The 27,651-nt window shown below is 47.5% G+C and overlaps 1 protein-coding gene and 1 non-coding gene across 5 annotated transcripts in view; one reads left to right on the top strand and one right to left on the bottom strand.

Moving 5' to 3' along the window:
• Positions 1-3,455: 3,455 nt before the first annotated feature.
• Positions 3,456-3,528, bottom strand: TRNAA-AGC (transfer RNA alanine (anticodon AGC)). Its single transcript has one exon. It is a non-coding gene; the product is annotated as a tRNA-Ala (tRNA).
• Positions 3,529-3,640: 112 nt separating this feature from the next.
• Positions 3,641-27,651, top strand: part of LOC142410244 (uncharacterized) — an 83,135-nt gene continuing 59,124 nt past the window's right edge. For 2 of the 4 annotated variants that reach the window (XM_075502387.1, XM_075502383.1), the window contains exons 1-2: positions 3,641-3,745; positions 17,800-17,881. The gene's annotated coding sequence lies outside the window, so the exon portion shown is untranslated. Of the gene's footprint in view, positions 3,836-16,315; positions 16,388-17,799; positions 17,882-27,651 lie in introns of all 4 variants that reach the window. The other 2 variants (XM_075502385.1, XM_075502386.1) reach the window with 2 other exon arrangements.

Genomic DNA, 27,651 nt, shown 5'->3' with positions numbered 1-27,651 from the left:
CAGAATGGGGCTGAGAAAGCCAACAGCAAACACCGGTGAGAAATGCATGTGCATGTCTTTCCATGGAAACAGTGGAAGATTCCAGGCATGAAAGGTACATCCATTTGGATGTCTGCACAGACTCAGGTCTGACCCCTGAGGAGTCTGATGGTGACATCTGCCCTGTGTTCCCTTCTTCTTTATCACTGTTTCCTGATGACCTTTTTGAGGTGCCTCAAATTTATCTCGCCTTTTTTTAGGGCCTCCCCCTCCTTTGGCTTTTGTCCAGGGAGGGAAAGCACAGTGGTGCCCGTCTTGCCCCTGCCACTTGTGGGCACGGCTGGCATGGACCCGGCAAGAGGAGGTCTTGTGTCCTGGGATGTGGGGAAGTTGAGATGTGTCTCTGCATTTAAGATGACTTATGTCCTGGGATGTGGGGAAGTTGAGATGTGTCTCTGCATTTAAGATGACTTATGTCCTGGGATGTGGGGAAGTTGAGATGTGTCTCTGCATTTAAGATGACTTAATTTTAAAACTAAATCTACACACATAACCCTAGAGCAAACTTACAAAAGGATACTTAAATTAAGCTCATTAGCATAAGCTGAAAGCTTTGCCTTTTCCCCCTCTAGCAGTTTCCCGTTCTGTCTTCTCTGCTCGCATGATGTGTCTGTGCATATACTTAATTGCAATTAAAGACAATAAACTTTTCAGGGTAGTGACAGATCTTTTGCTAACTAACTTGATCATGCGATGCCTACCAGCAAATTAATTACATAAATTCAGCTGTAGCCATCAAAACAGCAAGTTGTAAGCATGTGCCCAGCTCCATTTGTTGCACTGAGAGTCTTGTTTTAACTCCTACTTGATCATTGCTGGAAGCCATTTGTTCCTTGAGCTTGTGTGTGACTTGAAGTAAGGCTTTGTAGGGGGATGAAATGCAAAACTTGGGTCATTCCTGAAGAGCCAGCAGGTTAATAAAGCACTGGGGAGCAAAAGCATCTGCAGAGCCAGAGTGGAGAACCCAACGCTGTGGCTTAGTTGATGCCTCGGGAGCAAAAAAAAAAGGGAGGTCAATAAACAGATGCTAGTAGCAAGCGACTGGGAGCTGGGAGGTGGCTGAGTAAGCTTTGAGCTCCTCTGCAAATACAGGCAAATGCTCACCCCAACTTGCATGTGTGCACGCACACATATGGATGCTCCATACTATCGCAGCTCATTTCCCACAAGAAAGCCATTAGGGAGGAATTTTTAGCTGTTCTGATGTGGTCGTCTTGTTCTTGCAAAAGAAAAGCTGGTCTCTTTGTTTCATGCTGGATTTATTTTTTCAGGAGGTGGGAATCATTATAATGAAATAGTGCCGTGAGTATATGCATAATATTTTACCCCTGTGTATACAGTCTTTCACCGTGGGTCCAGTGACAATGAGGCCCCAAGAAAATGGAGCTTTCCAGATGTGTTCATCAACTACTGTATGGCATTGACCTGCAGAAAAAGTATGGTCAGGAGAATTTTCAACGCAACTCTGCTTGTCTTCTGCATATTCTGCCTCAACCTGTGGCAGTTGTTGCCTGCCAAGTCTGCAGAGGGCGATGCAGCATCAGTTTGACCAGACTTATGGTCCTCCTTTAGTTTTCCATCATCCCGAGGTTGCCCGTGGTCACCAAGATATTGCAGGGGTTGAGGGTTCAGATGAGGCCAAAGCTGGAGGGGAAAACGAGACGACCGGACCATAGACACAAATGTATTTCACAATACAGTCTCTTCATGGCACCTGCGTAGCAGCTGATGAAATAGGCGACTGCAATGGATTTCACTTTCCTGTTAAATCCTGCTGCATAGGAAGACTTGAATCATTTGTTGAAGCTTTGAAGACCATTGTAGCAACAGCTGGTTATTTCATGAGTTTGTCTAGGACTCAGAAGCCTGAGTGTAAATCAGCTTTAAAAGGCAAGAATGAAATTTTCAAGCTAAAAAAACCCCAGCAACCATACACTCATCCGTTTTTCAGACTTCAGTTTGCATGTTACCATTGCCATTTTCTGGAAAGGACTGGTAGCTGTCCACTGCCAGTGGAGATATCTCTTTCTAGTCTTCATGAGGCTACCCATGAGAATTCATGGGTATTTGTGCCAAATAATCATTTTGAAAAGCCACTGCATTCTCTCTTCAATATAGTTCTTCTCTGGGCTATTGGGAATTAATTGGGAATTGTCTTATTTAAACATCCATGCTGCCTATAAAGAAGGGCAGTGTGATTAGAAGGACTTTCAAAGATCTGCAGGAGTTAAAGAGTAAAATAGACAGGACTCAAGCCTGGGGTATGGCATGGCTATAGATGCGCAAAAAGACCATAGCTAAGTAGTGCTGCTCTACAAAAATCTCTGCACATGAGATTTATCCAGACAAAAAGAGTTTCCCCACGTTTATTCTTTTTAAAAGGATACCCAGTAACATTAAGGCTTCTTATTCTTTCTGAAGATGTGGTTTAATGGACGGATGTTGCAGAAGAATTTGGTCAGTCTGGAAGGCATCCACTGATGTTTTCCACCATGCCCCAGGTCCTGCTTGGGGATCTGATGGGAAATGCTGGGAAGTCCCCTGGGATTTAAGATCATGGGCTCCAAGCCCGATATCTTCCCTCATCGACCACCCCAGGGCTCAGGCGCATGCTCTGCAGAGGGGTGAGCCTACCCCAGGCCCACTGCAAAGGTCTGGGGATGGGATGGTTTGCAGTTTGCTCAAGTGTAGGCTGAGGGCTGTGAGCAGCTTGAAAGCTGAATTCCACTCTTTGCCATTGAAATTTGTCGGAAAGGTCATTTCCTCAAGCATGTAACTGGAGAAAGCGTGCAGAATTGTTTTCCACCTTTGGTTTCCAGTTCAGGTTGTGACTGGGATGGAAATGCCAACTGCGTGTATTCCTACGGGGTTGTTTTTTTCATGATACACCTTTAGTTTTTAAAATCCACTCTCTTTTACTTTAAAGCATTTGATTATTCCTTGTGGCTTGTTGCAGTAGAATAATAGCAGAATGTGAAGACTTTGAATATTTGCCTGAACTTTGCACCTGGATAAATTCACTGGGCGAAATCTTGCCAGTTTTTTGACTAAATAATGCCTTCTTGAGGTATTTTGATTCCTTCTCAAATTTGCTAAAGGCAAATGAGTTTTCGGCTCTATTGGAGGCTCTCAGGAGAGTGGATCTCTGGGGCTCTCCGGCTCCTGGACGGGATGAGGGCTGTGGCCAGAGCTGCCGAGGGAAGCACTAGAGGGAGTGGGTGCTGCTCCCTGTTGCAGGCCTTGTCCAATATTAAATGAGAAAGCAAAAGACTTTTTTGCAGTGCCACGTATAGATCAGAGAGTGCTCTGTTTGCCTTAACCACAGGTTAAGCAAATGTATCTTTAGGAATTTTAAGGAAGCAAATACGAATTTAAGGGGCACAGCGGCCTGGCAGCTCAGGGGACGAGAAAACATGTGGAGAATGCGGGCATCGATCCCGCTACCTCTCGCATGCTAAGCGAGCGCTCTACCATTTGAGCTAATTCCCCTCTGCCCGTCCCGTTCTTGCCGGTGTGGTTCTATTCTCTTCTCGCGAGACGCCATGCGGCGCCAGCAGTTACGCGTCTCGCCCGGGCCTCGTACTACGCCTGCGCAGGGGCGCGCCGGCTAGGGCTTGGCGGCGGCGTGAGGCGGGCCGGGCTGGGCGCGCGCCGGAGGATGTGCGGCGGGGCCAGGAGCTCGTGCCCGCCCGCGCGGCGCCGCGCGGTAGGGACCGGAGGGGACACGGAGCGGGCGGTGCATCGGGGCGGGAGGACGGGACGGGACAGGACAGGAGAGGAGAAGAGAAGGTTTGAGGTGCGCGGGCGTGTGCGGCGGGGTCCGCCCGGGGACACGGCGGCGTGCGGAGCCCGAGGGGAGCGTGCGTGGGGAAGCACCGGGTGGGGGAGGTTGCAAAGGGCATGTGTCTGAAGCCATCGTGGGCGGTTACAGAGGGCTGTAGGCGTTGGGGCATCGGCGGGGCACGGTGTGCAGAGAGCTGTGTGCCGAGGGCACTGAGGGGGGGTTGCAAAAGTCTATGTGCCCAGGGACTTGGGGGAGGGTGTTGCAAAGATCTGTGTGCCCGGGAGCATCTAGGGGTTTCAGAGAGCTGTGTGTCTGGGGCACCCCGAATAGGAAAGCATGAGATGCGACGGGGTGTCCAGAGGGCTGCGCGAATGGGGGCCTCGGGAAGGCTGCAAAGGGCTTGGTGTGCACAGGAAAGCATTTTGGGGGGTGAAGGACTGCAAAGGGCTGTGTGCTTGGAGGGGGGTGCAAAGGATTGTGTGCCAAGGTGGGGGCTGTGTGGAGGGTCAGAGCATGGCGCTGTGCACCTGGCAGAGACTCTGCCAGGGGACTGGCGGGGTCCCTTGAGTCGAGGTGGGGCTGCATTGAGGTCAAAACAGAACAAAACAAACAAAAAAAACCCCCAAAATACTGGTTTTTTCCCCCCCACCGGATGAAGTGGCACAGGAGCTGCCTGTGATCACCTTGGTTGCTCTTAGGGGAGGCTTTGCCTTCCCGGTGGCCAGGCATGCTCCTTGTGGGGATGGGGTGGTGAGCCTTCACCTGCCCTCCCCAGCCCTGCTGCTCTCTGGGGACGTGCAAGGTGGCACAAGTATGGCCTAGGTACTCAGTGGGCAGCTGGGGGAGCCCCCAAAATACCTGCTGCCTGGGATGTAGCTGGCAATGCTGTTGGGACAGCTGGGTTTGGTCCCTGCGGGTGGCAGGGGCAGTTGGAGATGCGGCAGCTCAAGTGCCTGGATTAGCGAACCCACCGCTTGCAGTTGTTTCCCCCCCTCCTTGCCTTGCAATATCTCCTTTAAAAACAACACCGAAAAAAGTGAAATCTGGCACTATGGTGAATCATGAGGTCTTTTCCCTCAAGAAATGGTTCCATTTGCTCTTGTGCTCCAACTGAAGTCGAGTTAAGGGCAACATCTCCCCGTTGGATGAGGAAGGAGATGCTGGGTCTGGAGCAGGGATCTTTGGGTGCATGTTGAAATGGTGGATGAGGGTATGTGCTGGAGCCTTCTGGGGAGCTGCATTGACCAGCTGGGATTTGGTGCCCCGTTTTTGGTGGGAAAAGGGGATGTGCTCAATCAGGGTGTGCATAGCAAAGTGGGTGAGAGCATCGGGACTTTCTCTGCCAGTGCCGTGCTGAGAAAGAGGAGGCTATTCATGGGCTTGATGCTTTAATTTAAAGTTGTGTTCAGCAGTGGCGATATCCAGGATTTAGTTAACCTGTCATTCTAGTAAAGGGCTTGTCTTGTGCTCGGTCACTTTTTCTTCCCCTCTGATGTTCTTGAATAAGAAAAGGCAAAATCGACAGCAGTGAAGGCCAATGCAAAATGCTTTCTAAACCAAAATGGTTACAAAATAACTTCTGTTGTATAACCTTGGTGGTGGCTGTGTAACACCTTGCTGTATGGAGAGCATCAAAGTCTTGGACTGAGCTGGCAAGGCTGCTCAGCCCTGCCGAGTCCCCAAGTTATTGCAATTCATTGAGCAGTGGGGAAGTTGGAGAGAGCGACAGGACCTGCTGCGGCTTTTGCTCCATTGAGCTCCTAGGTGCTTTATACTGTTTGCTTTCCTGCAATACTTTTGTACTTCTACCTTGGCTGGGTTCAAGCCATTGTCCTGTTGGATTCAAAACTGCTTTCTGCTCAATTTTACACCCTTCCTAAGGGATTTACCTTAGTTCTTCCTCTGATGTACAAGTTACTTTTTTTCTGGAGGCGTTTGCTGAGATAGCCTCCTCCAGACTGTGAAATTCTGATGAAGTACTCATGTATCAACAGCTTTACAATTGAAAAATAGATTTTTAAAATTATTTATTTCTTTTCTTTGGCAGGTTCTGGTCTGTGAATGGGCTCTGTCTCTTTCACAGTTTGCTTAATAGCTTCTCTGAATGATATTTTACCAAACTACTTGGAATTTTAAATTTACTTCTCTTTTGTCCTTTTCAATGTACTAATATTTTTCATCTTACCTTAAAGGGCCTGTGAAGCATGATCTCAGCTCTTCGGAAACTGTTCTGCCTTTCATTTATCATTTTCACAGTTGTCAGCTTCTTTCTTGTATTTTTTTTTCAGCAGAGGGAAGATTGGCCAACAAACATGTCTGAAAGACACATTTATCTTTTAAAAAAACCCGAACAGCGACCAAACAATCAGGCAGCCGCACCCATCCAGCAGTATGATTTCTTATCTTGGAGCTTGACTCATAATTCTGATGGCTCCTTACCTTTATCGTTAATTTAAAAAGAAAGTAGTTTTCTTAGCTAAGCTATTTCCCCTGGGTGCCAGGCTGAAGAGCATTGCACATGTGTCATTTCTTTTTCTGATGTCCTTCTGTCTCTCTTACATCACCTTGAGCTGCAGGACCCTGTAATCTTGCCCATAGGCTGCTTTTTTTTTTTTTTTTTTTTTTTTTCCCCGTGATATGCAGAAAATAGGGAGATGCTTGAGAGTATCTCCTGCTGGGGAATCTCACCTTCGATGCATGTGAAAGTGTTTCACCAGCTCAGTTTTGCAAAACATCAAGTTGACTCTGTAGAGCTGGAAAAAATGTTTCAGGCTGCGTTTTGCATAGATGCTCTCAGATGTGAGGTTTCACCACCTGGGTGTTGCATGTGTTTTTTCTGTCACGGGACAGTCTACCTCTCTGAATCATTATGTTGCTGAGAGCAACTGGCGGAGCAAATGCTGGGGCAGGGGGGAAGAGCGGACTGCCTTCAGCCTTGCTTTGTCAGCCCCAGTCCCAGGCTCCCTCATTTGCTCCGTGTGTGGTTTAATAACAGGGTTGTGCAGGATCTTTTCTCACAGCAAAAACTGTTTTTTTTTTTTTGTTTTGTGTGGGTTGTTTTTTTTTTTTTTTAAATTAAAATCACACTGAAGAGTGTGTGTTAAGATCGACTTTGAAACTCAAAGCCTGTTAGTCCTTCACAGTCACGCTGGAGAAATTCCTGTGCTTTCCTCTCCTCCATTTTAATTACAGGACAGAGTAGTTCAGCTCCCACAGCTCAAGCTGTTGTAAGGGCACGTCTATACTCTGCAAATAAGCTTTCCCCTTGCTATTTCCCCCAAAGCTTTTACTTGCTTTGGCAGTGCTGTGCACCTGGGTCTTCATACCTGGGGCAAACATTGTTCAAGTGCTGGTGAATCTCTGTTTTCTCCTTGCATTCCCTCCCTGCCAAGGACAGAGAAGTCCCTTTGCAGGTGACAGGAAAAAAACCCGCCTAAACAAACCTACAGCTGCTCTCTGCAAAGAAAAGCCCCCAGAGATGCTGAAGTTGCAGTGCTGTCGGTGGAGCTTTGTGGTACGGTTGCTTGCTGCATCTCCTTTACCTTTTGGCAGCCTGTGGCACTCCCAGTTGTCCTTTTTATTGGGTAGTGTAGGGGTGGTTTAAAGGGACTGGTTCATGCCGTGCTGCAAATTGCTCAGGATGGCAGTGCAATAGCTGCTGCGTGATGGAAGGCAGTTTTCTAGCATGTCCAAGATAATCTCCCATGCTGAGGTTAGCAATCTTGGCTGGTTTGCTACGATATGCCTCCCCATTTTATGTAGCAGTGGGTATTTCTGAAACAACTATTCAGACTCCAGTGCTTGCTCCATGATTTTTGAGGTGGATGGGTGCTCTCCTTAGCTGTGGGTTTGATTTGACACCCTCAGCATCAGGTATTTGCAGAGGGACTGGTGCAGATTTGCCTCCCTAAGTGTCTGCTTGAGCACCAGCTGTGCTTCCCAGTTTGGCATCCCGCCAGGTTGCTCCCGTGTGTGCCATCCCCCTCTGTGTTGCAGGAGAGCTAAATTGGGGTTGGAAGAGAGCTGGCAAGAGGCCTGGGTGTTCCTAGAAAGATATTGATTGCCCTGGACAGTTCCGGGTTTGTTTCTTTTGTTTCCCTGGCTCTTGTCACTGGGTCGGGCAGTCGGGCTCATTAGGGCGGCAGCATGTTGGAGGATGGAGAAACAGTGCAGGCTTTGCAGGTTGAGGCTGGAGCAGTGCCATCCCAACCCACCTCTCTCAAGTGTTAAGTCTGAAGCAGCCTGCCTGGTAATTCCATTAATGGGAGCCTAGTGCCAGAGAGATAAATGTAATTCCAGGGTAAAGCCAATGCTCGGGCTCAAATGGAGAGGATTTGCTGGTTCTCCCGGGTGCGCTGCTGTGAGTAATGTACTCCTGTATTACCCACAGACAATGTTTAAAGTCTAGATGTCAGTGTAAAGACTGGGCAGTGGTTAAAAAAAATTGCTGCTAAATCTGCACGTGAAGAAATCCTTAGCTCCAGAGCCTAGCTGTCTCTTTGCAATGGGTTTTACCAGGAATAAAAGTTTCCTGCTTAATTCCTGACATGCAGGATGGCACAGAGCTAAGCATCCAGCTGATTCAGGAGACAGCTTGCATGGGATATAGCCAGAATGAGCTCTCTGTGTATAATCAATGCAGAGCAAAAATGATACCCTGTGTATATTACACCAGAAAGCTTGCAAGCACGTCAGAGCTAGCCACCACAATTGCAAGTAGCACAAGCTCCTTCACATTTTTGGGCGGTGTGGTCCACACTTGAATTCAGATATTACTGTCCTGGCCAGCTGTTTTCCCAGTTTGATTTCTTTTTTTTTGCAGACCACATCTTCCTGTTTGCAGTTGTATAATACCCTCGTGGCACCATCAGCAAGTCTCGCGTTGAAAAGGAATGGTTAATTGGGATATTTTTAGCTCTCCTTGTGGCTCGGATCCTGGAAATCAAACACAGGAGCCAGCACTGTTCAGCTTTATGCAGAGGAGCTTCCCGTGCCGCAGGCGGCTGCTGAGCAGTTGCATCCGGTAGGGTGGGAGCTCACAGCACCAGTGAGCCCCGGTGCTATGGTACCCCAAAAATCAAGCAAACAAGGCACTTGCCCCCACCTTTTGGAGCTCAGAGCAGGATTTTCCTTGTGGGAAACTACTTGTCATCAGTCCGAGGGGGGGAAAGAAGGTCCATGAAGAGGAAGCAGGTACTGGGGATGCTCAGCCCCCCGTGTACCCCCATCACGCCAGCTTTGTGTGAGTGTCCATTGGTACAAAACTGATCTCCTTAGGACCTGGGGCCCTGCTGGCATCCTGACAGCAGAATTAAAGCCAGCTTGCTCAGAAATAAGGCTTGTTTGTTGGTGTATTCAGCAGCTTGCTGATGCCTCCTCTGCTGTGAGAGGTGTGGGGGAGATTTGCTTATTCAGCAAAGTGGAGTTCACGCTTTGCTGGTGACCTAGCAGCAGCTGGGACAGGCATCCAAAGTCTGCAGCCTGCTTGTGCATCTCTTGCTTTTCTTTGCAGTAGCTGTGCAGACATGCCTGTCTTCTTTATGCACACGCTTTGGGCCAGCTCACTCACCAGAAATCAGCAGGATCTGATTGAGACTCACCACTTGGCTCGAGTTTTTAAATCTCCTGCCTCCCCTTCCCTTCAGTTCTGTTCCCTAATCAGTGAGCATCACACTTTGCACGCCTTTCCCTGGCTGCTAAAGCTGCAGCCCGCCAGGCACGTGGAGTTTGTGCTGTGGAAACCTGTCCAGCAGTTGCCTCAACCAAGTGTGCAAAGAGTCTGCCGCTCACCTCCATGGTGGCAGGATGTTGGGGGGATGCAGGTATCAGTCTGAGCTAGTGCATTTTTTTTTTTTTTTTAAATTTCCCCCATTTGCATCGTAGCTGACTACTCAGGTTTTAGTTTAGAAGCGTGGTTTTCTCTTCCCAAGATACAATTTTTGAGTGTCTCCTTTCCTGCTTTCATAGCTCTGATATCTGATTTGGGCTTGAGTGGCTAATGAATTGTGTATCTTGTCAAACATTTCAATACAGAGTAGATGAGGAGGGAGCAGGTAAGAAAATGACCTGCATGTTTAGAAATTCAGTTTCTCGAAAAATGTTGTGTTTGTGGTGTCTTGTTCTTACTGTTTCTCTCTTCCCTCCCCCCTCAGTTCTGTGAGTCAAAACTAGTTGTGAGAGCATTGTTGTCTGAATGGGGGGGACTTATCAGGGAGGATGTAATATGTTTGTTTCCTTTGGGTGGTAATAAAGTGGGTCAGAAGTGTTGCGTGTGCTATTGCTGCTGATTATAATGCAAACCAGATAAAGTTACTGAAATTGTTTCAAAGCATCACTATTTTCTTTGCTCCCTGACTTGCTGCATGGGTTTCATGGGGAAACCCGTATCTAATCTGCAAAGTACTGATTTGCTTGATGGTTCTTCTGGCCTAGGTGCATGGCTGAGCCACCTTCTTGCTGCCTTGGTACACAGTTTGGGTGGCCTGGCACTGAATTTGTTCTTTACCAAAGTATTTTTGAGCCACATCTGCATCCCCATCTGGTTTGCTGCATAGCTGACCCGGCAGCTGTACCAGCACAACTGTGGAGGAACGGCCTGAGCTGCTGTGGACTGATGCCCATCACACCGCTCCCTAGGAGAAAGGGCTGGTAGGACCATTGCTTGGTCTCCTGGAGGCTCCAAGCCTATTTGCTCTAGATGCCTAGAGGCTAAGCAGATAGAGCCTGATAACATTGTCCTTCTGACTGTCTTGAGCTTATGATGTAAATCCCACGGCAGGCTCTGCAGGTCACAAACTGAGGATGCTGAGCAGTGCTAGAGATCCTTGAACAGCATGACATTTGGTGAGTGATGTTGCCTCAGTGCTGGGCTCTAACAAGATGCCTGTTGAAAAGCCCCAAGCAACTGGACTTGGTGTTAATTCATGTTGCGGTATTGGGGAGTGAGGTCCTCTGGGTCCTCTCTGAGTTTTTGAGGATGGAGACTTTCTGATGCTGTGTCTGCTCAACTGTGGGGCATTTGAGGGGTGACCTGATGGCTGTGCTTTGGTGCGTCTTCATGGTGAAGAGATCTGGCTGGAGGCTGCTCAGGGTCTCCCATACTGCAAGAGAAAGATGCCATCAGATACAGTGGGTGGGATTTGAAGCTGAACTGGGAGGGCGGATATATAACATATAGCTGAGGAAACAAATAAGCTTCAGAAGACCTTAACCATTGAAGGGGTTGAACTTGTTTCCACCTGACATGTTTAAAATGTGATTAGCTGCCTCTTAAAATGGGGTGCTGTAATCCAGTTTCTGTGGAAAAAATTGCACAGTGCATGTGTTGAGACAAGGGGTGGACTTGGCTTGGCAAGCGTGTGTGTTGCTTTTGGGTTCGGTCTGCAAATCCCCTCATTTATTCTGGCCATTTGCAGACTGGTGCGAGCACAGGGAGCTTTCTTCCCTGCATCATTGCCCTCACCGTGCTTTTAATGTCCAAGGGTCCAGGTGGAAATCGTCATTGTCCTGCCCTGTTGTGCGCCAGTGCTCGGTCCAGTGGCAGACAGAGCGCAGACTGGCGGGAACAGGAGGGAGACAGGGGGGTGTCTGCCCCTCTTTGGCAGTGGTGGATTGTTGTCAGCCTCCTGTGTGTCTAAGGAAATGGTTTGCCAAGTCACCTCTTGGGATTTTACAGGGATCTCTTCCCTTACTGCTTTCCTGCCTTGGGCATGGGTGCTGGCTAGATCTCCACTGACCTCTTCCTGTGGCATGTCAAAGCAGTTCAGTCCTTGGGGGATTAAGCAGTTATCTCCTGCAGGTTGCTGGATCCAGCATGGGGGCAGCTGGATGGACAGAGAGGTCCATCCCCAGAGAGGCTGGGCAGGAGGGGTGCTTGCCCCTCCAGCCCTTGGCTGGGAAACACATCCCTGGTCTTTAGTTTGTGGCTCACAGTGCTGCTAGTCCATATTCTCCAACTGCTGGAAGTGGCAGGCTTTGAAATGAAAAGATTGGGTTAGCTGGTGTCATGCTTGAGCTGACAGAGCATGAATTTAGCTGCTCTTGGTTTATTTCAAGAAATTATATTAAGAAATGAGCAAAAGAGGCTGTGCACCAGGGGCTGCTCCCGCTGCAGAAGTCTGCTTGCAAAGCTGCGTTGCAGAGTGATTCCTTCTGGTGCTGCAAAGCCGGCAGGGAAAGCAGAGCTGCGGCACAGGCCATGAGACCTCTGGGGAGGTGCAGCCGAAGGGCTGTCTTGTTTGCCTTGGCAGCTCATCTTCTGAGCCAGGCGTGGGTATTGCTTCCGTCTGTTATCAGTGGTCGCTTGCATCTTGGTGAGTGCAATGAGCTGCTTTTTCCTGCAAGCTGAGGAGCCATGCTCTACCCCAAGTCGCCGCTGCCGGGAGGTGGCATGCAGGTAACTGAAAGGTCCCCAGCATAAATGTCGCACTCGTGATGGCTCTTGTGTCCTGCCTAGCATCAGCTCTGTGGTTACAGCTAGTTGCAGCTGACTTTGAAAACTCTGCTCTGTAAAAATTGGCCTGAATTAATCCATTGTGCTTTGTTTGGCGTTTTTTTTTTCTTTAAAACTAAGGTGAGATTAATTTCTGCAGAGGTGAAAGCTTGAGTCCATGATTTTCTTAAGGATGCGTTGGGATATTTCAGGGGTGTGCATGTGCTCTGCATGGTAACAGCTATCAGGAAAACTGAGAACGGGGCAGTTGGAGATGCATAGCTGGTTAATTGATTTTAATGCCATGGAAACTCAATTTGAGTAGCTTTGTGCTTTTTCTGGTGGGGGAAAAGAAGCTGCATTAAGTGGAAGAGCAGCTCTGGGTATTTCTGTGAAGGGTGTTTAACGGAGGCTTGAATGTGAGGGGTTTAACTGTGCTCGTCTGTTCGTGTTGAGAGCTGGCGGAGTTGTGGTTTCAGTGTGAGCACGGTAGCGATCACAGGCAAAGTTTGCCTGGGGGCCCTGAGGCAGCTTTGTCAGGAACCCGTGTGACTAACGCTGTGTAAACTTAGAAAAACAAGAGAGGATTAGCTCTGCCTCCTTCACCTCTCTAAGGAGCTAGGGGTGGGGGAGCTCTGTCGGACTGCTGTTTGGATGGTACCTCTGGGGATGCCAGTGCATCAGCTCCCTCCACTCAGCCCAGCTTCGTGGCATGTACGCTTTTAGGTGGGGATCGTGCTCTTGCTGGTTTTGGAGGTGAGGTGGCTGGCCAGGCTGTGAAGGCTTGTGCTGGCAGCCCCTCCGGTACCCGAGCTGCACCTGGGTCCGTGGGGACCCCTCCATCCACCCCTGCACTGGAGGAGAAGCGGGATGGAGGTGGGGAGGGCTCGGGCCACCCCATGCTGGGGACAAGGCAGCCTGTGGGGACCATGCAGGGCTGTGCCATGCTCTCCCCCCGTGCTCCTGGTGGTGTTGAAGGTGGTCACATCTCAGGATGAAGGGCTGGCTTAGAGTTCGAGCCTGTGCTTCTGTTTTTCCATCCTTATTTTCCAGGGTTTCTCTGCAAGGAATTGGAAAATCCCTTCTATGGGCTGCCGTGACAGCCTCAGAAATACCCAGATGGATTTGAACTTTGGTGCTGCAAAGGGCTTTGTGTATTTATTTTCAGCATCCTGCTGTCTGCTTTGCTTAAGAGCTTTTGCTAGATCCTTCGCATATGCTTGTCCTTGCTCCTCTTCTCCTGAAAACCATTTGAGAACACCCTTCAGCTATGGCAAAACACACCAAAAAAAAAAAAAATTCCCAAACCTCTTGGAGAAATTTTGTTTTACCACTATTCCTTAGTAAGCTGCGAGGCTTGCATATCTGTGGTGTGTTGCTGTTTGGGTGCATCAGCCTAGTTTGGACCTCGGGTAGCACTTCACCAGGCTGTTTTGGATGGGTCTTTAGAAAAGTGAGTGGCTGGGCACATTCAGCAGTAAATGGATCCGTTAAAGTGGTTTTTAAGTTACTTACCCCTGTGCAAAGACAAAGCTATGATGGGTTGAAGCATTGTAGCTTGAAAGCCTCATCTAGGTTTCTACATGTACCACTGTGCCATCTTTTGGAGGTCGTGCTTCCCATCAGCTTTAGCTGATCTCAGGCTTTTCTCCTGCCAGAAATCCTTCCCCTTTATTTTCTTCTTTCTGGGATGGCTTCCAGTTGGCTCAAGCAAATGATGGTTGCTACCACAAGTGTAGAGATGACTGAGATGTGTAGAAGGGGGAGGAGGGAAAAGGCAGGACTGTCTGTTTTGGCAGCAAAGGATAGTTTTGGATCAGTTAAGCTGATGAGCACATGGGAGCGGGCATGGCTTGCTGAAGGGCAGCTGTGTAGCCCCTGGTAGAGCATGTCCTGCTTCTACCCCAGTTTCTCTTCCTGTAAAGGAAGGGTAAGGATTACAAAGTGTGTTAATATTTCTGGGAGGCTACAATGTTGGTAGAGTCCTTTGGGATGCAGTGCTGACTGATGGCTTCATGTATGTGCTGAAAATGTTCAGCTTCCCAGTTAACCCAGGGGAGGTATCCCTCCGGGAGGACTTTGAGCACAGCTTTTAATAAAATCATCTGAACATATCAAGAAGAATATTAGATTGAATATAAGGGACAAATTTTCTATGACGAGGGTGGTGATGCACTGGAACAGGTTGCCCAGAGAGGTGGTAGATGCCCTATCATTGGAAGCATTCAAGGTCTGGTTGGATGGGGCTTTGAGCAACCTGATCTAGTCCAAGATGTCCCTGCCCATGGCAGGGGGTTGAGCTAGATGATCTTTAAAAGGTCCTTCCAACCCAAACCACTCTGTGATTCTATGATTTCTCTGCTTAAATACACTGCAGACCAGGGCCTGATGTGTTAGTGCCTCTGTGGGAGGGAGCAGGACAAATCCTGCTGTCCTGTTCTCTAGCCATAAGGCTAGGGGTAGGTTTATCTTCCTGCCCAACTTGCTATAAACATTAATCTGACCCATCTTGGGCTGAAAAGCCATTGTGTTAGGTGCTTGTTGCAAGTACGTTATTGTCTTGACGATGACTTCTCAAAGTCTCTTGTCTGGGGAGCTGGCGTGGTTTTGGTAGCTCTCTTGACGTGCTAGCTGTATCTGAGGTGTTCGTCATATGTGCTTGTGTCAAAGGGGGTTGTGCATCTTCCTAGTAAAAGCAGCGCAGACGCTCAGCCTTGCTGTTGGTTATGGGGGGCCAGAGCTGTTTGCTTGAGCTTGAAATTGCTGGTGTTGCAAGATCATCAGAGGAGGGGGGGATAAAATTAGCATAAGCCTCTTAAAGAAAACTGTATTATTTCTCAAAGCTGGCAGGAAACACCCCATCCCCCAATATAAGCTTCAAAGTAGGGTTTCTTTTATGGTGGGTGTATCTGCTTGTGATGGGGGCATTAGCAAAGCTGCATGGTCAGGCTTGGCATCTGGCAGGTCCCCCAAGGTCATGTGCCTGCTCTATTGGCCAGTGCCACCCTTCTCTTTTACTGCTTATGCTGTGGGGGACTTCTCTGGTCGCTCCTGCTATGCAGAGCCCTCCAATTTCTCTCCCCCATCGTTTTGCTTGCACCCTTCACTCCTATTCTGGTGGTGCTTCCTTCTCCCTTTGTACGTCACCTGGTATCGCTCAGTCCTCTGCCCCTATGCTTCATAACTTTTTTTTAAAACTCTGGTGAACCTTTATTTGCCACATTAGATGAAATAAAACGTTATCATGTTTCTGCAGCACTAGTTTAGTCTGCCAACGAGCAACATGTTGTGACATCAAGGACAGAAAGAGTTCGCTGGGCTGGTGACACTGAGAAATGCATATTTTGGTGGACAAGTTGGAGCTGCAGGAAGGCAGCAGAGGAGCTTTGCTGGCATGAGTGTGTCATCCATGCTCTACATTGCCTGGAGCATGGTTGTGTCTCCGGGGAGGAGCAGCCCTGGGGCGAGTGATGCCGCTGGGCACTGCGAGAAGGGAGTTTGGGAACAGGGGGCTGATTCCCTGGCACTCAGCTGTGTTTCCAGTATATCCGGCTGCTGCGGGACAAAATGCTTTGTCTGAGAGCTGCGGTTGCTTTGGGAAGGCAGGCCAGGCCACCTTCATATGGGTTTGATTAAATCCAGCAGCCAGCAGCACTTAGAGAAGCTACAAGCATCTCTGTTTGCCTTGCTCAGCAGTACCAGGAGGCGAGGAGTTTGAACTTTGCCAGTGATGTTTCTGCAATGTTATCTAATAGTAGCAATCACGTTGAGAAAGTTGTTAGAGGAAAAAGGAGCCGGAGGAGGAAGGGAATAAAGGTTGTCTGCATGGCAGCCATGCTGCTCTCCCACACGTGCTGAGCCCTGGTGCAGGAGTGGGTCGATGCCAATGCAGATGAAGTCCTACAAAGCTAATGTAGCCCCTTTAGATGTAGGCCATGTGAAGCTAAGGTATGAATTTCCTTGCTGGGGGAGGAAAGTTATCTTTCTGTACTTTTATAAATAAGCTGCAACTGAAGATTATTGGTCAGGTTGGATTTGTCATGTTATTTCTGTCTTTGTAGAGACTTTATGTTCCACTGCAGAACGGTGTTCAGTTACTGACTTCAAAAGAAAAACAGAAGACTCTCCTGGAGGTACATAACACTAGTAAATAACTTTTGTGTTTTAGCTAGAATGGTAGTGTAAAGCAACAGGGAGAGCAATTATAAATGGTGATGGAAAATTTGTGCTTGAGGCTGGAGTCCAAGGTCTGTGCTGTGGTCTTGTGGTCTTCAGCATTGTTTTTGTCCTTAGAAATGCCTTCAGCCCTTCCATAATGGGAAAGCAGAAAGGGGAAAATGAGGGGCCAAATGGATTACGGTTTTTCTCAGTTCTTTAAATACCAGCTGGCAATGGCTGACGTCTGTGAGTCACCCGCAGAGACTAGGGAAAACAAGGAAGTCTCTTTTTCTCAGTCCAAGGTAAACCAATATGCTGCATGAGTAAGTTTTCTTGCAGTTCATAATGAGGTCCAATTGGCAGGAAATACGTGAGATGATGTTGGGCTGATCCTGTACCTTCCCCTTGCCGGTTTGGTGCTTTGACTGGAGAAGTTGTCCCACCCTGTTTCCTTACCTCCTCCTGCTTCCAAATCCTCTCTCCGTTACAACGTGCTTGAGGATGGTTGTTCATCCACCGTGTTCATTGCTGTCCCCGAACCGTTGCATGAACAGAATGGGAAAAGTAAAACCGTATTAGATGCGGTGACCTTTGCTTCAGTTGTATTATCAGAAAAATGTCTACTTACGGCTGCTTAGAATTGTTTCCAGTAAAATGCCTTTTTTTCTGATAACCTCTTCTTTGGCGTGCAGCGGGCACTTTGCATGCCTGCAGCGAGGTGTTTCTGTAGCCCACGGAGGCGACTTCTGTCACAGCTTTTGCTCAGTGCTGCTAGATGTCTTTTGTGTGATGAATGTAATTTTGTGTGATGAATGTACTTTTGTGTGATGAAGCTTTATAAAGCAATCAGTTGGAAATATAAAACCATTTATATTATGAAACCATAATGATGAATCAATAATAATAATAATAATGAAAAAATGGAAGCAGCCTTGCTCTGACATCAGATGGGATTCATCTGCTCTGCAAACTAGAAGAAATTGCACAAGTGCTGTGGAGCAGGAGATCTTCAGCAGCATCTCAGGGAGAGGAGGAGGGGAGTTGCGCAGCTGACTGCTTCCATCCCATTTATCAGCCTCTTTTCTGCCCCTCCACTTAGACATTAACTTCAGTGCATTGACTGTTGAGGAGGCTTTGTTGGATGAACAGTCTTGGTTTGGGACTCGTTGTCTTGCCTTTTCCCTTGGTTTCCTTCTGTGATTTTGGAGAATTCCCCTGACAGTCTTGTGCCGGGTACCTCCACTGTGGTGCCAGGGCTAGGCAGGAGTGTGTTCAGGACAGGGATCTAACACCTTCCCATCTCTTGCAAGGTTGCTTTGGCATCCTTCCCTTTCACCAGCCAGTTCTTATTAATGTCACTAATTGCTATTCTCTCTAACGCTTACAGGATTTGCCAGTTCCTGTATGCTGATGGGGATCGTGTTCTGGCTCCTTGTTGGTGCCTTAAGAGAAGCCGATGCTCTGAACAGGTACGTTTGCCGTGCTCCTGGCGAGGGTGGAGGGTCTGTATGTGTCCAAGAGTCAAATGTGTGCAAGGTTTGCCTCATGGGTGTGGATTGACTCTGGGAGAGACTACTCCAGAGTGAATAGGTTTTTTTTCATCCAGATGTGTTGTGAAAACGCCCAGGCAGAAGGTAAGGTTTGCACTTAGCCTTGCTGACAGCCCTCTGAGGAAAGCATTGGAAAACACAGCGTCGCTGCAGAGCAGCTCCTGAGAGGCCACACTCCTTGCTAATGCGGGCACAGCCTTTTCCTTCCTGTAGCACCAGCTGGGGAATCCCAGTCGAGCTTGCAGCTGTGCGTGCCGCTACTGTGCCCTCCTGCTTTGCTGGCCTTCGGTAGCTCCCCCGTAGCGTGCGTCTGCCCTCTGTTCTGAGTGGGGGTGGGAGGAAGCTGTTTTCATGTTGGTATCCAACCATGAACAAATCTGCTGTTGTTTTCTTAACGTACCGCGAGAACAGCCTGTAGCAGCTTATTCCTCCCTGGATAATTACTGCTCTGCTCTGCCACTGATTGCTATCAGAAGCAGTGGAGTAGTGCCTCCGCTGTGCTGCCCGGTGCATCCTTTTGCCCGAGTTATTTGATGTATTCATTGCTTTAAGGCATCAGTGCTCAACTGAAGAATCTCATCTGTGGTCTCTGCAACTGTTTGGCACTGTAAGTGGATTGCTTGAGTTGGTTGTAGTCACTGAGATGCCAAACATGCTTTCAGTGATGCCCCTCGCTGTGCTACCAGCAGATCTGCTTGCACCTTGATTTCAATTCCTGCATTACTGTGAGGAGGAGAAAATATAGGGCTGGGTTACAGGCTACTTTTTTATTAACTGGAATTATGTTCCCAGCTGACCAGAGGTGTGCGTGCAACCACTGGAATCGGAGCGGAATATTTTGCCATTTGTGGTTGCTCAGGGGAGGTGTGAGAAGTGGGTAGATGGATGCTGCCACGGGACCGTCGACGGACCAGGAGGGATTGGCTTGGCATGCCAAGCTCAAGCCTTCAGCTTGCCATAAAAGCTTACAGAGCAAAAGAAGCTCCTTCTGCAAATGTCCATCCCTGATGGATCTCATCCCAAAATGGCATTGCCTTGCATTTGGCCTGCCTGAATGGCCCATTTGATTGTAGGAGGACATAACCTTAACTCGCTGCGTGAAGCTTTCTTGATCCCTAAAAAAGTGAAATGGATTCATTATGGAAAGCAATCTTTCTTGAAAACCTGGTTCATCCAGGACTGTCTGGGCCGTGCAGTGAATGCGCTGGAGGAGTAGGAGTCAGGGCGGAGCTGTTTCCACCTAACTCCCTTGTATTTCCCGGAGTTTATCGCACCATGCAAGCAGACGTGCTCTCCACTTCAGAGCTTAAAGCAGAGCTGGTTAGTAGAGCACTGCCTGTGCTTCCCATGCTAGCCTTCTCGTTGTACTTTCCTTTTCTTAAATTAATTTTCTAGCGTAAAAGGCCTCTTTTTAAAGGGAGAACCGTAATGAGAAGGGGAACAGCAAAGGTAGGAGTTGCCTCCATTTGCTAGCAAGCTGTCGGAGGGAGCCAGCACTGAGTCAGCACCCCAGAGTCCTGGTGGTGACTCAGGTGGCAAAAGCCCAAGTCGTTCTCTTACATGCCTGAATTGCAGCGAATTTCCTGTAATAAGGTTTCACCTCCTGTAGTGGCTGTGTAGGGAGTGGTGTGTCATGCTCTTCCTCCTCCATGGCTTGTGAGCAGCTCAGTTTGGCACTGTCAGGTGGTGGCGGCACTTCTCTTCCTGCCAAAACAGGTGGAAACTTGATTTACGCCAGCACCCTCAACCCTACCTCTCCCTCAACCCTACCTACCTCTCTCCTTTTTTTCCCCTGTTTTTTTTAAGATAGGACAAGTCACAGTAGTTGCAGCTGTCTGTCTTTTGAGCTTGATGATATTCTCATGCAAATCTGGAGGTTGCATTCTCCTGGCAGGTCTGCTTGCATGTATTATCCACTACTTCATCGTACTGGGAAGGGATCTATTTTGTGAAATGTGGTTTATTTTTAGTCAAGGCTTTCCCTGTCTGACTGGCAAAAGTTCAGCATTTGCAGTGCAATTTGCAGAAGAAGCAATTTCACCAAATACTCAGGCTGGGGGAAGGGAGAGGAAATGTCATATTAGTTAGCAAAAAAGCTAAATGCTGACTTGAAAAAATAGCTTGAGATTCTGTTGTGAGAGCATAAGGATGGGTACTGCAAGTTGAGAACAATGATGCGTTTGCTGCAGTGGATAATTCAGTCTGGGTTGCTCTTGTTTTTTCTCATGACAGCTGCCACAGAGGTTAAGGTTAACCAACAGTGGATGGATGGGAACTGCTGCTCAGGGTCTGGTGGTCGATGTAGCCAGCCTTTTGGCCTGACCCTGAGCAGTGAGTTAGCAAACTCACCTTAACTGCAGCATCCATGGGAGGAGTATGTCCATGCAGTGCATTGCACTGTCCTGTTGTGCCTGCGCTTGGGGCCACTGGAGGCTCGCTGAGGGTCGAGCTTTGTAATGATACAGGCACTATCATCCCCATGTTTGAATACCCTTGTCAGATACCCTGAAACAAATCGGGTGGTGATGGGATGTCCTGGGGCAGTGCTGCAGCTGTCTCCTCCTCTCCTCCCCAGCTGCTGCTCCAGGGACAAACTGTCTTCATACACCTCATTGCTTTCACCAACTGCTCCTAACCATTCTGGGTCTTGAACTGGCTTCTCATGTGAACAACTGCCCTTCAGAGGTGAAGAGATCTTTTCTTCTTGTTCTTGCATCTCCCCTGATGTTTCCTCCACTCCTTTTACAGAGGCATCTTTGTTACTGTTTGCTGTTAATACTGCAAACACCAGACATCTGAGGATGACACCAGGGAGTGGATGACTGTTCAAAGCCTTTGATACTTACTCCTCTGACAAATGAGGCTTGGCTCCATGTGTGGGCACATAAATGATTTGCTTGCTGCTGCATGTTAACTCCTGCAGTTAGTTAGCTTTATCCTTCTTTTTTTCCCCCCATAGCAGACAAGTGCACAGCAGCTTTGTCACGGTTCCATTAAGAAAACAAGGAAAAATTGTTGATTTTCAATTTTCTTCTGAATGTTTGGAAACCAGAAGAAAGAGGGGAAGTAGCACTAGGATTTTAGGTGTATTCTGCATTTGGTCTGAGTGGGTATACATTGCCTGCAGGTAACGGAGCTGTATCTTTGTGAAAGAGTTGGGAATGAAAGTTTTAAGTCACTGGGGTAGAAGCACCATGAGAATCAAGGTAAGAGCACCCATCAGCTGTCTAGAGCAGTAATCTTCCCAGAGGGAATTAATCTAATTTAACCTGATAAAAGAATTTACGCAGTGGGGGAAGTCTCTGCCATTTCCTGCTGAGCTTCCTGAGAAGTGTGGGAAAAATTAAGTGCTGAAACAACCCTCTTCTCTACAGGGGGGGGCTTATGTTTTCCTAAGACCTGTTATTATCTTCCTGTTGAATAACCATCTGTATCAGCTAGCAAATTAGGATTGTTTTAGCTACTCAGTTTTCCCTGGTTCCCTGGGGCTCGTTGCGAATCTATTTGCAAATCCTCTCTACATGTGGGACGCAGAACATCTTGCATGTGTCCCAGTGTTGCTGCAGTGGTTGGCCCTGTGCTTGCCATAGCCCTGATGACCTATGGATATAGAGGTTTCATAAGTTTGAAGATTTTCCTTAGGGAAAGTTTGTGGATGGTTGGGTTTTGGTTTGGGTTTTTTTTTCCTTTCTTTTTTTTTTCCCCTTATATTGCTAATTATTTCAGGGGAACTCCTATCTTATTACTGCTTTTTCCTTGAAAGGTATTTCTCTTTCTGTCTCTTGCCCTCAGAGGCCAGAATAACCCTGATTAGGAAAGCCAGTCTCTACTTTAAATAGCCTTAAGCATGTGAATATTCAGCTCCATTTCCTTTTACAGCAGCTTGTTACAAAATGAGCAGGAATCTCAGGGCATCCCTCGGTCAGCTTTTTGTCTGACCCTTGGGTGAAAGCAAGCACTCACTCCAGCGGGTGAGTGTTTGGAGGAGGAGGTGTCCACCTTGAGCTTTGAGTACTCTGGTAGGAAAATATTTCTCCTATAAGTGAATTTTTGCTGATATTGTTGAACTGTGCTTAAAGTATGTGGACATATATTGTAATCTGTTGGCAAAGATGCCAAACTGGGTTGGACCAAAGGTGCATCTAAACTGCTTATGTCCAAAGCAATACCCTATCTCCAGTGGCAGTAGAGGAGCTGCTCTGGAAGGAGCTAGATGGAAGCTGAGCAGCCTAATTCAAGACTCCATCTGGTCTCGCTTGACTTTGTGTCTTGCAAATGTGCTGGGTTTTGAGCAGGCTGAGAGCCTCACTTGGCTGGCAGGTCTCTAGGTCCAGGTAGTCTGGCAGGTGAGGAGCAGCCATGTCTGTGGCTGAACGCTGAAACCAAGGTCTTGCATGTGTGGTTGCAGCAGCGGGAAGGCTGTCTCTGGGTTACCTGCAGTGAAGGAGAGAGCTGACTTTTGCAAGGTTCGATCACTATTTCTAAAATTTTTGTTTAGCACAGATGAGCGGTTGTGGCATGCAGATGTGTTCTTTGGGCATTTCACAGTTCATGCTTACCCAGCCCTCTAAGCATGACAGTGCCAATTTAAGTGTCTTTCAATTTGCTTTCACATGCAGAGATCTGATGTAGCCCTCATGGAGGGTCAGTGCCTGTCTAAATTGCTACTTATGCCTGGAGGTTGTTCTGCTCTGCTTTGCAATTACTTGCCACACATTGCATGCTTCCCAGCAGCTTTTGCTGCAGTTTTTAAAAAGGAAGATGAGGAACAGCAGACAGACGGACAACTGGGAGGGCTGCTGGTAGTGGGAGTGGCTTTAGCCCTGATACTTGCATGAAGCATACTCTCCAGGCAGATCCCACTGCAACTCTTGATGAAGTTTCCCTTTCCTTGGCTGACTCATTGGAAAACCCTTTTCACTCCGAGTTTGGTTTGGAAAGAGAAACACCCACACAGATGGCTGCTCTTCAGTTGTCATTCACGTTGGGGTTTTTTATGTTCCTTTTTGCATTACCCTCAGGTGAAACCCAGGCTTGCTGCCAAAAAACATATCCCAGAATTACAAAGAAACTAAACACTAAGGGTATTCTGTTTTTTCTCTCTAAGCTAGAAATGCAATGGGCTATCTAATATTTTATCAGTTCACAAGGGATTGTGTTGCTTTTTCTTTTTGGCTGAGTTTCCATGTAGTTCACTTGTTTGTTTTCCTCAGATAAAAGATACAGCTTTCATTAAGACTTGTTTTGGCTATGTTTTGCTCCTTGCTTGAAACCATCTGAATGGTGCCACTTTTTCTAGACAAATGCCATGCCCTGCTTTGGGGTCCTGCTGGTCTCATCTGATAAGGGTTTGGTTTATTTTTTTTTTCATCCTAAGCGGCTCTCAGAAGAAGTGCTGGATTGTTAAATAATAAGAAGGATTTTTAGGTATCTCAGATATTGTAACTGAAGGCAAGGGAAGGAGAGCAATAGCATTGCTGGAAGACTTGGGTTCGGTGTGCTGGTGATTTATGAAACTGAAGTTATGGCCTCTTGCTTGGATGCCTTGTTGGGATCCAGGATGCTACGGATGGCACAGTTCACGTGAACTCCAGTTCTCTGGCCATACAGGATCTTTGCATTGCTCCTGGCTTTTTAGCCAGTAGAGGAGAAGCAGAGTTAAGTCACAGCTGGCTGGTGTGCAGCTGTGGTTGGACTTCACTCTCTGAGTGCCCTTGAGAGGATGCAGAAGGGTCCTGCACCGGGTTGCCAGGGTGCAGGAAGACGAGGCTGAGGGAGAAGGTGGAAATGGCCACCTGAAGGCAAAGGTTTCTGGTGGGTTTCTAGAATTGCAGCTTGTTGTCCACTTCTTTGTTTATGTTCTCTAACCCTGCAAGATCGCTGTGGCAGGACCTGTGGTAGGCTTTGGTAGGCTGGAAAGATGCTGGCACAAGGAGGTGGCTGATACTTCCAGGTGTATTAACTCATTCCTGAAATAGCCATTTTTAAAAAAAGTTTTTTATAGGGTAGCTGTTTTTGGGGCCTCGCTGGCCATGCTTTGAGTGGAAATAGGACTGTCTGAAGGCTGCTTTAGGAGAACAGGGACTGGTACATGCATGGTGTGCAGTGACGCTGATAGTGCTGCCATCAGCCCCCACGTGTTTCCATACTTCCGTATTGCATGGTGAGGACCACACCAAGGAGAAGCGCAGTCTCCCAGTGATTTAGCAGGTTGCATTTAAATATGCTGAGATTTATTGCTGCAAGATTGGTGGTGGCTTGAAAGATGCCCCTGCTGTGTGTCTCCTGCAACAAGGATTTTTTAAAGGAGGGATCTGTGGAAGAAGGGGATGAAGCAGCAGACACAAATTTTCTTTAAGCAATGGGAGGGCAAGTGAGATGTTTGCTGCTGTTCCCGTCCACAGCTCCATATTTATTTCACATGCCTGTCGTCCCATGGGAGGGAAGACGTGTGGGAGGGCCCTCACCCTTTACGTTAGGAGGTGTAGCTTGTTTCTGAGACATGGGAGGATGGAGAGGGGATAACACGGCCTACGAGGCACCGCCTTCCCTCCACAATCATTCCTTCATTCCTTGTTTTCTGCACCGGGCACGGTGCTAAGCAGAGACAGCCTCGAGGCATGGTGTCAGCAGCCCAGGTGTGATGGCTGGGCTGGTTCCATGCCTGGGTGGGAGCCGTGGGAGGAGCGGGGTGGGGAGCACCAGGGGCTGCATCCCTGCGTGGCACGAGTGCTGGGAGCTGCTGAAACCCCCATGCTGGGTTTCTGCTAAATGCACTCTTGGGTTAAACCCGGTGAAAACTAGGCTTATGAGAGCTGGGATAAACAGGTCGACCATGGCGATTTTCTTTTTGGTCTTTATTTCCTAGTGTGCAATTCCTCTGTGTTACTTTTATCATTCTCGATTTCTGAAAGTATGTTTTTCTTTTTCTGTCTTTCCTGAGGGTTTTGGGCAGTGTTTTCCAAAGCTATTGTGGTGGGCATTTCCCCTTCTCTCCCAGCAGCAGCTTTCATTTTCAAATGAATAGCTCAGCATTGTTCACATTGTCTTCCAATTTTATGGGCTCCCCCCCCCCCCCCCCCCCCCCCCCACTTTTGACTTCGACTAAAGCAGTCTCCTAAATGCTTCTTAGAGTCCTTCGGGTCACTTGGCAGAAAATATTTTTTTCCTGTTACAGAAGGTCTCATATTCAAAGCTCCAGGCAGGAAAACTGCTTTTGTAGCGCTCACATTTGAGTTTCTGAAAGCATGATTCTTACAGGCTTTTTGCTTGTTTTTTGGCAAGGTTTCAGTTAAGATTGCGCTAAGTTTAAGCAGGACTTCATAAGCTTGATGGAGTTGACTTTTGTTGAAACGTTTCTAATGACCTAACAAACCCTGCTACTTCTGGTTTCTACATAGCATCCCACGTGTTAAATCTGTTCTACTCTTCCAACCCAATGCCTGTTTCCCCCCATCCCCCAGTTCCCTACAGAAATAACAGGTTATTATTAGGATCTATATGCATATGCATTTACCAGGCTTGGCATAGCTTTGCACCAAAGACATTTATCTCTTTACCTACGTTGAACTCAGAAGCTGGACCCTATGGTCAGCATGGCGTACATCTGCAAACCTCCCTTGGTTTGTTCGGAGTCTGATCTTCTGGCTGTGCAGAGACTGAGGTTTGCTTCCCTAATTTAAAATGAGCTGCAATAATGAATTTCTTCACTCAGATTTTTTTTGGAACTAAATATCTTTTAAGTGAGAAGTGGGCTTTATTTGCATTTTTGGGTTTTCCCCCTCCCCTTTGAGCACCGAATACCGGTGAAAGGCTTTGGGCTATATCAGCCCAGGTATGTGGTATAGCAGTGGTGTCTCCTAGGATGTGTCTGACTTCTCCCCCTCTCTGCTAATGAACATTGATCTTGTTGAGGGGGACAAGATCTCCCTGCCCATTGGGTACCAGGAGTCTGCTGATCCAGCAGTGGCAGGACTGCGATGAGCAAACTGCTCAGGGACGGGATGCAAGCCACCCACAGCAAGTCACTGAGATCTTCTCAACCGCCAGCTAATTACCATGACCTTGCAGTGTTTGCAGCTTGTGATCTGATGCTCAGGAGATAAGTTTCCTGAGTGTTAACTGAACAGTGCAATCCCAGTACTTGCTGCAGCTGACCAACTGTGTTGGATGCACTCTAACGAAAAACATGCTCCTCAGCTATTGTGCCTCTTAAGACAGAGAAAAAAAAAAATTAAAAATAGGGTGGAGGGGGAGAATGGGACACATGTAGAGATTAATAACCTTTTCTCAAGTCACTGTTCTCATTTATCCTTTGAATTAGCTTTTTTTTTCCAGTGTAACACCAGAATTTTGCAATAAAATCCACATGTGAGAAACCAGTGGCACGTCTTCTAGTCAAAACAGTCTCCGTGTCATCTGACTGCTTAAATGGTCATAGAGAAATGTTTGGATTAAGCAACTAGAGGCCGAATGCATGTTGAATGAATTAGTTTCTCCCCTTTATACTGTAATGATGATGCCATTAGAGAAACCACATGAGAGGAACATTTCTCAGAGCATCTTTTCTGAGTTCATGTGTTTAAAACTGCAAACTTGAGTACTTTTAATCACAGTTCAAACCTTTCTGGGTTTTTTGGAGAGATGCTTTTCCTTGGTTAGGTTTTGTCGCAGGGCAGCTGTAGTATGCGTGCTTGCTGCTGGTGATGGGTTGGTCTCGGAGCAGAGGAGGTTGTGTTGTCCTGTTTCAGCCCTTGACCTCCTTTCAAGCCATGCCTCACTTTGTCAGCGCCTCTGAGAAGCTTGGTGATAGGTGTGGAGGGGTATTAATTATTTTTCTTCAAAATTATGCAGCGGTTGCTTATATTGACCTGGAGTAATACTGCAAGCATGGTGATGACTTTTATTTCTGTAGGAAAAGATGTGTTTTCTTTCCTTCTTTAACATCATTTCACTTAAGGTTGCTCTAAGCAGCTGTTTCTTTGGCTGTTTTCAGATACCAGCCAAAAATACTGGTGTTCAGCCTTCAGAAGGCTTTATGTGTAGGTTAAATGAAGGAATAATTTAATGAAGGACCTAACCATGTCACTGCAGCATCCCTGAGGTAGGTGTAGTCATGATTACCTAAAAATGCCAAAGGTATAAGGTAAGAAGTTGATTATGCTCCTCCTTGAAAAACCTGGTTAGAATTAGAGGTCAATTAAAAAAATGTAATTTTCACAAGGGCTTGTAATTGACAGTTGCCTGAATCCTGAATTCAAACAGTTGTCTGAATATTATTGCTGAGTGAAAAAGTAATTTCCTTCTCTTTCTGCCACCAAACTTGGAGATGCCCTTCAGGCCTCTAAGATGAGACAAGTAGTAGTCATCTCTGTGGTGCAGCGGTTTCTCTCTTTAACTCTTTTTGCCTGGTATATTAAAAACCCTCCAGGCAGGCTGTGTTGTGTTTAAATTAGCTGGTCCTCTACCTCAGTTAAGAAGCTCTCTTGGATAAATGTTTACTGTTAGCATTGAGAGATACATTTCTGTAAATAGTCTGATGCCAAGGCTATTGGTATGTTAACTGGGGAAAAAAAAATAAAAAAAGAAAAAGGGAAAAAAAATAATATCCATGGACTATACAGCTTGCTTGAGCTTTCTAGCCTTAGAGATTTGGCAGTTATGTTGTGAAAGAGGCTCCTGCTTTCCTG

This window comes from Mycteria americana, chromosome 5 (assembly GCF_035582795.1).
Source record: "Mycteria americana isolate JAX WOST 10 ecotype Jacksonville Zoo and Gardens chromosome 5, USCA_MyAme_1.0, whole genome shotgun sequence".
Classification (NCBI taxonomy): domain Eukaryota; kingdom Metazoa; phylum Chordata; class Aves; order Ciconiiformes; family Ciconiidae; genus Mycteria; species Mycteria americana.
The sequence above is the reverse complement of the archived record's forward strand: the minus strand, read 5'-3'. Positions and strand labels throughout refer to the sequence as shown.